This window comes from Podarcis cretensis (assembly GCF_951804945.1).
Source record: "Podarcis cretensis genome assembly, chromosome: Z".
NCBI lineage: Eukaryota > Metazoa > Chordata > Lepidosauria > Squamata > Lacertidae > Podarcis > Podarcis cretensis.
In genome coordinates this window covers 41,227,765-41,242,673 of record NC_137184.1, presented here as the reverse complement: position 1 = coordinate 41,242,673, position 14,909 = coordinate 41,227,765, and positions in this window count along the sequence as shown.

Below are 14,909 nucleotides of genomic sequence, written 5' to 3'. Positions count from 1 at the left end.
AGGATGGGCTCAGCCGGACTGAGCTGGAGAGTTGAAGGCGGGTGATAGTGGGGAGATTGATGCAACAGCTGGATCTGGCGGGAAGAGGGGGCACAAGGGGTGTCCGTGCTGCAGGAAACAGGTCGGGTATTCTGGCTCCTTCTGCTACTGCCCAAAGGGGACAGAAAGAGTGCGTTTTCCCATACCCACTGACACCCAGAACCAGATAGTTGGGGGATGGGGGAGTGTGGCTCTCCAGATGTTGTTGAGCCGTAAAGCAAAGAAGAGCAATGGTGAAGGATGAACCGTGTATCAAGGGCCGTCATTTTAGCTGGTGAAACTTGATTTTTGCAAATTTACAAATTTGGATGTGAGCAATTCAAATCTGCTATTATTTTTTTGATTCGACAACATTTAGCTTGGTAGGTCTGTGTTTGATGGAAGAAGCACATTGGCTTTTGGAAAACCCAAAAAACTTTAATTTTACCTTCTGAAAATGTCAGGTAATGATAAATAATAATAATAATAATAATAATAATAATAATAATAATAATAATAATATATTAATATATAATATAGCTGCAAGTCCTTGGCAATCGTTTCTAATGATTTCTATGCAACATTGCACACTTTTTTTTACCAAGCAAACCAAAATAACTTTTCCAAGTCATGTCACAACTTTTTAGCACCCCTCATCTTTGGAATGTGAAAATTGAAAAAACTAAACACACCCTAGCCAGGTATTGAAGTGCCAGACTAGGACCTGGGAGAAACAGTGTTCAAATCCCCACTCTACCATAAAGCCTATTTGGAGTGACTTTAGATCAGCCACTGCCACTCAGCCTCACAACATTGCTGTCAGGATTCAGTGAGGAGTGGACAAACCATGTACACCACATTGAGCTCATTTGGGGGAAAGGTGGGATATGCATGCCCCAGGTGCCCAACCCATGCCTTAAGGACTGGCAGATTTGGTCTAGCAGGAGATTTGCAGTGGACTAAATGTATAAAGCGTCCTCCCTGTTTGACAGATTAGTTGTTGTTGTTAATTGCAATTTTATTGCCCAAGTTTATTCCAAAGATAGCAAGGCTGTTCTTACCTTCTGTCTTCACAAGCACTTTGTGAGGCAGGGTAAGTAGAAGCTGCAGGCTCACAGCCACCCAGTGACTCAGCTCGCCCTGCCATAATTTCAGCATGCTAACCACTAAAGCCTGCAAAGAAGACTGTAACCAGTGGAGGTTCTGCTTGGCCTGTTTCTACATAGCACTCAAATGTATACAACAGGCAAAGCTGACACAAGCACCATAGCTTCACCACCCCCTTTCTAAAACCTACAATTTTCCTTCTAGGGGGCTTTTTACTGTAAGGTTCCTCAGATGTTTCCACTGCAGGGGCCTAGCCTTGGAACTTACAGAACGAGAATCCACAAAATTGCCCCCTGGGCAAGCACAGAGTGCATTTCACTCAGCACTCAGTTGGTTAGAGAGTGGTGCTAATAATGCCAAGGTTGCAGGTTCAATCCCCATATGGGACAGCTGCATATTCCTGCATTCCACGGGGTTGGACTAGATGACCCCAGGGACCCTTCCAACTCTACTTTCCTAAGATTCTATGATATTGGGTGCCCTTAGCTTCCACATGCTTGTCTCATCCTCTTTTAAAGCCATCTAAATTGGTGGCCATCACTAGGGGCTGCATGACACACCTCCCCTACAGAATCCTGGGAAATAGTTTGTCTCATTGAGCTACAATTCCCAGCACCCTTAACAAACTATAATTCCCATTATTCCTTGTGGGTGGGAGGGAATGTGCTTTACATATTATGGTGGGCCTGCAGCCTCAGCATGTCTCTTACAATGCTGAGAAGAGGCATTCTCTGCTCTGTGATAGAGGCTGCCTCTCCTAAGATAGCAACCACCATGGGTTTGGATGGCCTGAAGGAGACACCTACTTGTTGAAGCATGCCTGCCCGGTGCCTTCGGGTTCAGTCTGTATGAACTGACTCAGCACATCAGATCCCCTGCAAGCCACAGTTTTTCTTCCATGTTGTGATTTTAGCGAGAGGCTTGAGCCTGAGTCACGATGTGTGTGTCAGCTCTCTATTAACACACATGATTGTGGCTGCGGATCCAAACAGCTGTGGGACAGAATGCTGCAATAAATCATGAAGCAATTTCCTTAAAAGAGATTCCAAGAGGCTTCTCCGGACTTCAAAGAAATCCCGCACTGTCACCCTGCACACACACACACACACACACACACACACACACACAGTGTGCTCAAAAAACCCTGCACAAACGACACTGACACAAAAACCCACACATACAAAAACCCACACATCCCGACCCCACCCTCACCCACCATGGCCCCCTCCACCTCCCCCCTTTTTTCTTCCTAATGTAACCCTAATGTCTCAACAAATGAAACCGACCTATGGAAAATGTAACTTGAAATAAGAGACATTGCGCATACCTTTGTAAACCAAGAAAACTTTAATTTATTTATTTTTTAAAAAAGCAGCAGCACTGGTCAGGGTGGGTTTTCATACCCCCCCCACCATCTTTGTTCTAGCAAGTAGCACCACAGATGAACCAGCAAAAGAAGAAACCCACTTTAAAAAAATAAAAGAGAAACAACAACAACTCCAGACTTATTTAGAAGAGGAGAGAAATGATAAGAAGCCCCATGTTCAAAACTATAGCAATAAAAGTTATAAATATTAAAAGAAGATGCTAAAAATAGAAGCTGTAATCCTAAAACAGGGAGGTCATTGGAATTATTGTTATTATTTCCTCATCCTTCACCAGCGGGTCCTAGGATGAGTTACAACAATTTACAGTTTAAAATTATAAATGAAGCAGATTATAATCACAGTAATAAGAGTGGGTACTGAAAACATACTTCCCAGGTCTCAAAGAGGTTTGTCTTCACTATACAAAAGCTGTATAGTGAAGAAGTCAGGTGCACTGCTGTGGGGAGGGAATTTTACCATTTCAGAGCCACCAAGTGGCCACCTAGGCCACTACCACCACCTGAGCTACCAAGAGGTGGAACTTCAAAGAGAAGAAGAAGAAGAGTTTGGATTTGATATCCCACCTTTCACTCCCTTTAAGGAGTCTCAAAGCGGCTAACATTATCCTTTCCCTTCCTCCCCCACAACAAACACTCTGTGAGGTGAGTGGGGCTGAGAGACTTCAAAGAAGTGTGACTGGCCCAAGGTCGCACAGCAGCTGCATGTGGAGGAGCAGAGACGTGAACCTGGTTCCCCAGATTATGAGACTACCGCTCTTAACCACTACACGTTTCTCTCTAGTCAGGGACAGAGGGTGGCGCTTGGGGGGGAATTGTCATTGCGCCACTCCTTGGTGTGTGGAGTGCCCCAGGGTGCGATATTCTCCCCAATGCTTTTTAACATCTTTATGCACCCCCTCGCCCAGCTTGTCCGGAGTTTTGGGCTGGGCTGTCATCAGTATGCTGTTGACACCCAACTCTTTCTGTTGATGGATGGCCATCCTGACTCGGCCCCAGACACACTGATCAGATGCTTGGAAGCTGTGGCTGGATGGTTACGTGGGAGTCGGTTGAAGTTAAATCCTTCGAAGACAGAGGTCCTTTGGCTGGGATGGGACGATATGGGATTTAGGGGGCAACTCCCATCTCTTGCGGGAGTGCAATTAGTGCCAGCACCGTCCGTTAAGAGTTAAGGGTGTAATCTTCGATACTTCCCTCTCCATGGAGGCGCAGATTGCAGCTATAACAAAGGCTGTATTTTTTCATCTCCACCAAGCTAAGCAGTTGGCTCCTTACTCTCGCCCTGACCTAGCCACTGTGATCCATGCGATGGTCACCTCCAGACTGGATTATTGTAACTCGCTCTACGTGGGGCTGCCCTTGAGACTGACCCAGAAACTCCAGCGGGTGCAGAATGCCGCGGCAAGACTCCTTACGGGGTCTTCGCTGCGAGATCACATTCATCCGGTGCTATACCAGCTGCACTGGCTCCCGGTGGAGTACAGGATCAGGTTTAAGGTGTTGGTTTTAACCTTCAAAGCCCTATACGGCCTAGGACCCTCGTACCTACGGGACCACCTCTCCTGGTATGCCCCACAGAGAAACTTACGATCTTCAAATAAAAACATCTTGAAGGTCCCAGGCCACAGAGAGGTTAGGCTGGCCTCAACTAGAGCCAGGGCTTTTTCGGCTGCGGCTCCAACCTGGTGGAACGCTCTGTCACAAGAGACAAGGGCCCTGCAGGACTTGACATCTTTCCGCAGGGCCTGCAAGACAGAGCTGTTCCACCAGGCCTTTGGTCAGGGCACAGCCTGACTCCCTCCTTTGGCAACCTTTACAGAACTTTAGTTTATGGTTGCCATCAATTTTGATGTTAATTAATATTTTAGTGTTGTTAGCTGCCCTGAGCCCGGCTTCGGCTGGGGAGGGCGGGATATAAATTATTATTATTATTATTATTATTATTATTATTATTATTATTACACCACACTGGCTCTCTGAGGGCCACGCTCTGCCCACATACTTTTGCCTCTGGCCCATCAACCTTTGGCAGGTGACACATGGAAAGTTAGCCATGAGGACTGCAGCCCTAGGACTGAAAAAAGATTCCCTGCCTCTTCCTTACTGGAATTCAGTGGAAGATAATTCCTCTGCAAATGTCTCATTAGATGTGGCTGGACCTTCAGGCCATCTTCAGAGGTTCTTCTTTAAGCTCAATTTCTTTCCAAACAAGGTGCTGGAGGGTGACTACATAAGGAAGGGCCTTGTCTATAGTGGCTCCCTTGTTTCACAGCTCTTCTCTACGGTCAGGTCTTTGAGTGCTAATTTTGGTTTCTCTCTCCGGCTGTGGCTGGTTTATGCTTGATCTGTGTTGTGCTTTACTGCAGAGCTTTCCAAACTTTTCATGTTGGTGACACTCTTTTTAGACATGCATCATTTTGTGACACTGTAATTCAGTTTTATTAGCAAACCGGAGATTAAACTAGCCCCTTTCCAGCCCTGGGAGGAACACAGAGAGAGCTCTTGTGACAGACCTATACACTGCAGCTGACACACTAATGTGTCACAACACACAGTTTGGAAAGCTTTGCTTTACTGTGTTTCTGTTCTGGTTGTTGTTGTTGTTGTTGTTAATGTTCATTTTTTTCTGTATGTATAATAATTTAAATTTAAATACTTTATTGTCACTTGTACAACTTGTATACAGTGAGATTACACGAGCACCCCCCACTCAGCTCTCTTAGTCTTAATTCCCCTTGTTTACTGAGGCACACCCACCAAACCCAAAAGTCAGTTGCCTGTTGTTATCTTTTCATTCAGCAGCCCACGGATAGAAGCTGTTCTTTACCCTGTTGGTGCGACTAATCATGTTTCTATATCTTCTGCCTGAGGGCAGGAGATCAAGAAAGTGCCGGCCAGGGTGTGATTCATCCCTGAGAATTTTCCTCACTCTCCTGAGGCAACGTTCTTCCTCTATTTCATCCAGCAGATTCACGGAACAGCCCATAATATCTTGTGCTGTATTCAGCACCCTTTGTAGGCACTTCCTATCAGATGATGTCAAACCAGCGTACCACACCGTGATGCAGTATGAAAGGACACTTTCTCTTGTTGACCGGTAGAAGGAGATCATCAGAGGTTGATTGACATCGTTCTTCCGCAATACTCTGAGGAGATAGAGTCTCTGTTGGGCTTTCTTAACCACCTGGGTTGTATTTATTTTCCAAGGTCTTCACTGAGATAATAATAATAATAATAATAATAATGATGATGATGATGATGTCTGGTTGTGTGTTTTTTTAAAGGAAAGAGACAGAGAGGAAGCAAGGAGCCGCTGGCGCTCCCCACCTCATTTCGTGGCAATTCTCAGAAGAATGCACCTTGTGCTTCCCTTTGAGGATCGCCAGGGCACCTTCCAGGAAAGCTGAGGTCCCTTTGGCCCCTCCAATGAAATATTTGAGGGAGTCCCCCCCCCAAGTTGATGGGCATTGCCATTCAAATGGTGTGGATGTGCCATGTCTTTTGATTGATTATGCCAGGTGGGCCTTATCTGTCACCCTCCCCCAAAAATATTTTATTGAAGTTGGCACCCCTGATCTTGGTTCAGATTTTCTTCCAGTATGGGAACATGCAAACAAGTTTTACTCAGGGCTCTTCCTGACATCGTGATTATTTGCATTCATGATGTGTATCAGGGTGGTTATATGGGATTCAGCGTTCATTACCATTTGTGCCTGTGAAACCTTTGGGTCTAGCATACTGGTTCATTCCCAGTCGGGGCATGTCCCCTAACTTTCTGCTGAAATCCAGTGATTTGCCATACCACTAATGTTCAGCTTAAGTTCGTGTCTTGCATTTGTTGCCCTATAGTGCAAGACTCCCCTCCCCATAGATGGCAATAATGCAACAACATTGGGGAAGCATCAATATTAGCAATAACTAATAATAGCAACTGATGTGTGCATGGTATAGTATAAATTCATGACGAATGCACTATTACTGTGTCAAAGACATGTTACAGTATACACTCCTGCTGCAAACAAAAACAAACAGAAAAAACCCAGTGTGCATGGGCCCATAAAAGTAAATACCACTGAGGCCAAAGAGACTTCCTGCCAAGTAAGTGTGCATAGGATTGCAGCCAGAACTGTAATAAACAATAATAATATATACATGGGAAAGTCACTGTAGTAAAGAACGTCATGGGAATGGTTGTCTTCTACCTGAGACCCTGGAGAACTGCTTCCAGTCAGAATAAAAATAAAATAATACTGGGGTATATGGAAAAATCATCTGTCCTGGTAGCTTCCTAGGTTTCTATGGCGAGGCCAATTTTTGATTCATGTTCTCTTTGCCTTCCAGATGCTGTGGGTTAAACTACAGAGCCTAGGACTTGCCGATCAGAAGGTCGGCAGTTTGAATCCCCGTGACGGGGTGAGCTCCCGTTGCTCGGTCCCTGCTCCTGCCAACCTGGCTGTTCGAAAGCACGTCAAAGTGCAAGTAGATAAATAGGTACCACTCTGGCGGGAAGGTAAATGGCGTTTCCTGGTTCACCAGAAGCGGCATAGTCATGCTGGCCACATGACCCGGAAGCTGTATGCCGGCTCCCTCAGCCAATAAAGCGAGATGAGTGCTGCAACCCCAGAGTCGGTCACCACTGGACCTAATGGTCAGGGGTCCCTTTACCTTTACCTTTACCATGCAGGTAGTTTTGACTTAGGGACCCTGAACCACAAGCCTGGGGGCTGAATGAACCCCTCCAGGACTTCAGGAAACTCCCCAGGCAACCTCCCACTGTCCCTATTCTACACTCTCCATGAATACCTTTTGCGTGGCTGGAGCTGTGCCCTTGAAGTGCTGCAGTACCTCTTGCTTGCCTGTATTGGACAGGGCTCAACCAATGCAAAAATTTAGCAAGCAAAGATGCCCCTCCTACCCCAAATGTTGTTAAAGTAATAGCCAGAACTTGGCCCACATTGAATTTCTGTTTCTCCAGCCTCTGTTAAAGGTTAAGAGCAGGGGCAGTCAAAAACAAGTAGGCAAAACCCATGATGAATCATTTTTACAGAAATGCAGAATGCTGGAAATAGATTTGCCAACCCCCATTGCATGACGGCTGGTAAAAAAAAGGGGGGGGGATTCAATAAACCCTACTTTAAAGCTAAAGGATGCTTGCATGGAAAAGGGAAGTGAGAAGAGGAACTTTGCTTCGTTCAGCAGAGGAAATGTGATTTTGCCCAAGGATTGGCAGGGGTGGTGGTGGTTGGTGGTAGAGAAGGAAGAGAAATCCAGTTCAGTTTGTACTTAAAGGCAAAGCTACCCAATTCAGAGTTTCCAAAACAATGTGAAGAGCAAACATAGCCGTCCTTTTGAAATCTGCACTTCTTTGAATGTAGCAATGAAGTTAACCAGCCAACTAATGTGCACAAAAATGCTGTTTTAAATTGTTTTTCATTACAAATTTTGTTGCTGTTGTTTTTAATGTTGCAACCTGCCCTAGGACCTTAGGGTGAAGGACAGGTAATTGATGATAATGATGATGACACTAGGGTAAACACGCATTGTATTAGAGAACATTGCTTTCCAAAAATGGGTATATTGAACAAAGCTGTGTACAAAATGTGTATACTGGGACAAATTTGCAATAAAATGCTGGCAAATTTTCATGATGAGTTTTGGGGGAGGGGTTTTAAAAAATCCAACTGATGTGGAATGTTGTCACCACTATTAAGGCAGGAATATATTTGCCCCCTCGCTACCCTGCAGTAAGAATGTAAAAAAGAGCCTGTTGGATCAGGCAAATGGTCCACGTAATTCAGGTTCCTGCTCCTACAGTGGCCAAACAGATGCCTATGAGGAGCCCCAAAGCAGGACCTGAGCACATGAGCACTTTTCCTTCCGGTGGTTTCCAACAAGTGGTATTGAGAAGCATTTCTGCCTCTGGCTATGGAGACAAAGTACAGCCATCATGGCTAGTAGTCATGGATAGCCTCTCTTCATTCATGCATATACACCACTGAGCATGAGAAAAGTCTTAAGGATTTATGGGAGTCTTCCATTCCAAAATATGCCTGGAAAAAAGAGTACAAAAGTCACTCGTAATATTAATATACCAACAGGTTATTATTGAATTCATTAATTTAACAAGCTTTAGGTACCACCTATTTATTTTTTTAATCTCTAATCAGTTTACATAAAACAGTGTAGAATGTTGATTAAAACAGCAATGAAAGCAGGCTCAAAAACTGTAATCAATAAAGTGATCAAAATGTAAATAAAATCAATAGATTAAAAAAAATATACAAAAAGAGTTACACGTTTGGGTGGGTTTGCCTTAAAAAAACCTTTTTAGTGGGCATCACAAACTGCAATGAACACAAATGCCTAATACCTATGGACAGGGAGTTTCATTTTTAATTTTGAAAAGGTGTTTAATTTATTTTAATAAAACACCATTTAAAATAGTGTAATTAAAAAAGTGGCTAGGCAGAATCACCCCACTACAGCTTCTCCTTGGTTCTGTACTGAAGGTTTACCCAGTGAGGCCTTCCTTGGAACTTCAGCCCCAATTCACATCCATCCTTAACTCATCCAGGTGGGTTGGAACATGGGCTGTAGGCTAGAACAAGTCAAGCCCTAATACAAGTGCAGCCTGGTCCATTAGTGCAACTGCCCCATTGTCCAGTCTGTCCTCAGCCAGTCTCCACCTGCCTGTCTTTTTTCTTAAAACCAGTAAGGGCGTTGCTCTCTCTCTGCTGCTGGCTCTGCCTGCTATTGGCTCCAGGCTCCACCTACTGTGGTCTCTCTGCTTTCCACCTTCCTATACCTAGTGAGAACAAACCAGCCCTGCTTAAGACTGGATGGATGGATGAATGGACAAACCAGAAGAAAGAGCCAAAACCCAGCACAGCTCTAATATACCTTGCTGCTCAGACAAAGCTTCACTAGGAAAGGAAGACTATTTCCTCCCTTCTGGGGTATAAGGATCCAATGGTCAGCTTGGGTGGGTGGAGTCAGCCCAGAAAATTCTTCACTGAGAAGCTGCCACCCACAGTTCTGTAATTCACACACAAGTTCAATCAGCTGCTAGAAAAACCCTGCATTAGGCAATCTAAAAGGAAGTATTGTGGTCCTCTTCTGTTGGGTGGATTGTCATCTCCAATCCTGCATGTTCCTGCAGACACATTCTCACATATTGGTCACACAGGCACAGAGTGTGTCACACCAGCTGACATGTAACCAAATATTTCTGTCTCTACAGACTTAAAAGAGCAGCCTGATTAATTCCCTCCTGCCTGAAACAGGATGAAGAACCCACCATGAATGTTAGAAGCACCCATCATAATTCTCATGATCTCACAGTGGTTTTGGAGTGGCTGGATTTGCAATAATGGTGCCAGTCCTGTGTAGATCTGCAGGCATGTGACCTTGAAGCTCCAAAATGCTTAGTGTAAAACCCCAAGAATAGAGGGGTGGAAACCATTCAGACTTTTAAACCAGTGTTTAAGAGATGGGGAATCTGTGGCTCTATAACTCCCTTCATCCCTGACCATAGGCCATGCTGGCTGGGTCTGAAAGAAGTTGGAATCCAACAACAACAACAAAATAATTTATTATTTATACCCCGCCCATCTGGCTGAGTTTCCCCAGCCACTCTGGGCAGCTCCCAATCAAACGTTAAAAACAGTACAGCATTAAATATTAAAAACTTCCCTAAACAGGGCTGCCTTAAGATGTATTTTAAAGATAGGATAGCTGCTTATTTCCTTCACATCTGAAGGGAGGGCGTTCCACAGGGCGGGCGCCACTACCGAGAAGGCCCTCTGTCTGGTTCCCTGTAACCTCACTTCTTGTGATGAGGGAACCGCCAGAAGGCCCTTGGCGCTCAACCTCAGTGTCCTGGCAAAACGAGGGGGGTGGAGACGCTCCTTCAGGTATACAGGACCGAGGCATCTGGGAGGCCACTGGTTCCACATCCCTGGCTTAAGAGCTGGATGTTAAGTGTGTAATATTCTTAAGTGTGTCCCTTTTGTGCATCCACTCACACAGTTGCACACTTTCCTTAAACCATGCACTTCTGCAGACTCCAGGAGACCAGTGGAACAGTTGCTTCATTAGAATGCTTCATTTGAATGTGTTTCAAATGTGCTTCAATAGGGTGTACACCACCTGAACTTCAAAACCACATGTGATTCTAGAATTTCCTGCATCTTAGAACATATCTTGGAGTGAGGAAATAGCACAATCACAGATTCAGTAATAATTGTTGAGCAAGCTGTTTAAAAAACAAACATATTTTTCTTCTGCTAGATCCTGGATGTAAGGATACACAGGATATCCAAAAGAAGATGATAAATGAGCAACTTCCTCTCTCACCAGTTCCTGAATGGCCAGACAAGGCAGGAAGAGCTGCTCCTCAGCAAGTTAATGATTGAAATGCATGTCTGGTGACTCTACAGGACTTCCCCTCCAGTACAGCAAATATCAGTCTGAGGTTGTTTGCAGCATTACCTATTACTATTAGGGATGGGTGGGAAATTGGATGCAGGTCACGTTTAAAGGTGGACCTACTTGATTTGTGCTTTCCAAAATAATACACACACCAAACACAGCCATCATTTGAAATTTGCACTTCACTGAATTTTGCAGTGCAAGTCTCCAGCCAAGTAATGTGTACAAAAATGCATATACGTAAGCATGCATATAAATTCATATGTATGTAAATAAAAATAATGCCAACAAACGCATTATATTAGGGAAATTGCTTTATAAACATGCACATATTAGGCAAGATTGCAGACCAAAATGTACCTATTAGGAGAAACATACACATAAATGCTGGTTAATTTTCATGTTGACCTAAGAAAAAGGATTGCAAACTGATGTGGAAATGTGGAGAACTCAACTTACCATTGGAAAATGAGAAATGGGGGGAAATGGAAATTGACAGATTTTCCCATCTCTTTCTCTTATTTTAGATGTTAGTTGAGATTCCTGTTTTCCAGGACATTAGACTAGATGACCCTTTGCATCCCTTCCAACTCTACAATTCTATGTTTCTATGGGTTTTAGGCCTGTTTGGATTTGCCCATGACCATCTAAATGACATTTCAGTATAATTTGAATTCAGTCTTCCTTGAAGCAGGATAACTTTGCAAGAAGCGCATTACTAAGCAGAATATTATTTTAAAAAAACATACATTAAAGGGGAAACCTGCCAATGGAGCTCATCAAAAGTATTTTTGAGCAAGCATGCTTAGAGTTCTTGTAAGAAGCACACATATTATCACAGATGTCTTTACTCAATAATTAGGCTTATTTCTGTTTCCTGTGTTTTGTTGCAGACCCTATGCAAGGGTGAGGACCCTGTGGTCCTCCAGATGTTATTGAACTTTGAATTCCATCATTCCTGACCATTGGCCATGCTGGCTAGGGCAGATGGAAGTTGTAGTCCAACAGCATCCAGAGGGTCAAAGTTTCTCCTACCTCGACTTCCGGTCGGCGCCAGCGCTTAATGGCGGTCCGAGCCTCGAGCTCCGAGGCAGGACTGCTCCGTTAGTTCGGGTCTCACCCGCTACGGCAAGCGGGGGACCCCTAAAATCACAGGCGCGGAGCCTGTGAACAAAGGAGATTCGGTGGGCACCCTTTGCGCCCCCCGGTACTGTGAGGGAGCCTTTTTAAAGGCTTCTGAGCGGCATCGGGGTAAGCGCGGTGCTGAGAGTCGTCACCCAGCTAGCGGAGTGAAGCCGCGTCGCCATGAGCGGAGAGCGCCGATTCCTTCCTGCAATTGGAATTTGACTACAACACCCGTGAGTAAGATTGAAAAAGTAACGGGACATTAAAAAAAAAAATTTGGCTGAAAACGGGAAAGGCAAAAATTAAGGAAGTCTGCCTCCCCGGAACTGCAGAAGAGATAAAGCAACGAAAATCAAGCTGCACTTAAAGGGAATCTTTCTAATTTTTTTAAGCTGTCAAACTGACATCGGACTTAAAACCTCCCCCCAGATTGGCAGGAGAAGGGGGGAAGGGATTGGAACGTTGTTAACCTGCTGGAAAATTAATGGAAAATTAAGACCTTCCATTGCCAAATCCCCCGGGGTCGGGCTGCCCAAACAAGACACCGGGACGTGGACTGTCAAACTTTGAGAAGTGGGGACTTGTTTGTAACAAAGTTACCGGACCTTAGACGTACTTTGTTGCATTTTGGCCACATAGAAAATAGAGACATTACAATTTGGATATTGGAAACTTCTGGCTACTGTTATACTTCCTTGCCTCTTGGTTTTCTTCTATCTTTGCCATTTGGATACAATTGAATGCTCCCTCTAGAGGGTTCTATGTGAAACTGTTGCACTTGGAAAAGTAACAGTGGGATTTTCCACTTGGGAATCAACTCTGTGAAAACGACCTTGAGGATATGAGTGCCCCTACAGAAGAGATAGTAACAAGGCAGAAAGCAAAACAATCTCACAAGAAAAGGGCCTCTATATCAGGAACTGCAGCTGTGCAGGAAAAAACACCAGCTTCTATGGATCCTATGACTCAGGCACTACTTAAAATAAATCAATCCCTGGAAGCATTGACAAAGCTATCGACAGAGAATTCTAAAAAATTAACAGAGTTAACAACAAGGTTGGATGTGAATACAGCTAGTGTTACATCGAACACAGATTCTATAAATAGATTAATTCAGGAAAGTTCAGAAACACGAAAGATTGCAGAAAGTGCAAAAACAACGGCTGAAGAGACAAGGGAAAAATTTGGGCCTATTATTAAAAAAGTGAATGAGCATGATGCAGCCCTCTCCTTACTGGAACTTCAACGTAAAGAGAAGAATTTAAAATTTAGATTGGTGCCTGAAGGGGAAGGGGACAACCTTGTGAAATTTCTTACAGAGAACATCATAACTTTTTGGCAGGAGGAATGGGAGGAAGATGAGGAACTTGAGATAATATCAGCCTTTCGACTGGGTAGAAGGCAGGATAAAAAACCAAGGGACTGTCTAATTACATTGAGATCAAAAGAAGAAAGAGATAGAATATTGAATTTGCATTATCAAAAGGCATTGGTGATCCAAAATTGTCAGATACAGATTTTCAAGGACATTCCTAAATACATTTTAGAGGTGAGAACATATTACAAAAGCTTAGTAGACCTGCTGAAGAAAAACACTATACCATTCAGATGGGAGTTTCCACAAGGATTGTCCTTTAACTTCAAAGGAAGGAAGATTAAAATAAAAACAATTCAGGACAAAGAACAATTTCTGGAGAAGTACCTGGAGGATCTGCAGAAAGGAACCGTGGAGGAGAGGGAACCACCTGATATAGCAAATTTGTCATTTGGACTTTCACTACCACCATCGGAGGAAGAGCAGAAGCTTGGAGCAGTTGGAGGAACAGCTACCTAAATACAAAATGTCTCTGCAACTCCTTAGTTGGAACTGTAACGGTCTGAACCTTCCTCGGAAAAGACGACAGGTTTTTCACATTTTGAAGAAAGAACAATTAGACATAATATGTTTGCAAGAAACCCATATTGCCAGGATACATAGGAAATTACTGATAAATAAGAGACTTGGTCAAGAATTTATCTCATCAGACAAAGTAAAGAAAAGAGGTGTGGTGATCTATGCAAAGGAAAAGTTGGCTCCAAAATTGATATTTAAAGATGAACAAGGAAGATACCTGGCAATTGAAATACAAATTCAAGGAGAAAAGATATTAATTGTGGGAGTTTATGCCCCAAATGAAGGGAAGGCCGAATTCTTTAGGAAGTTGCATGAGACATTAGTTGACTTTTTAGACTATAAAATCCTAATGATGGGAGATATGAATGGAGTTGTCTCAACAAACATGGATAAAGCACAGAGACAAGTGATTTCAAAAGAAGGGAGACTACCAAAGATCTTTTTCGAAATGACTGAAACAATGGACTTGATTGACATTTGGAGAATAAAGAATCCTCTAGAGAGAGAGGGAACCTTCTTCTCTGAAGCAAAAATGACATGGACAAGAATAGACCAAATCTGGATTTCTAGTAGTCTGGCGCCAAGAACAAAAAAAGTAGAAATATGTCCAAAAACGTGCTCCGACCATAATGCGGTGAAGATGGAGATGAAACTAACAACAACTGGATCCTTTAGATGGAGAATGAATGACACCCTATTTAAGGATGAAGAGATCCACAAGAAGGCCCTTAAAACATTAAAAGATTACTTTGAGATGTGGAAAAAAGAATAATTTGGGACGCAAGTAAAGCCGTGATGCGAGGTTTCCTAATTCAACAAAATTCTATTAAGAGGAAGCAACAAAATGAGAAGAAGGAAAAAATTTTAGAAAAAATAAAAGAAGGAGAGAAGAAGTTGAGGTCTAAACCAAAATCCCATGAGATTTTGAGAGAAATAAAGTTCTATCAG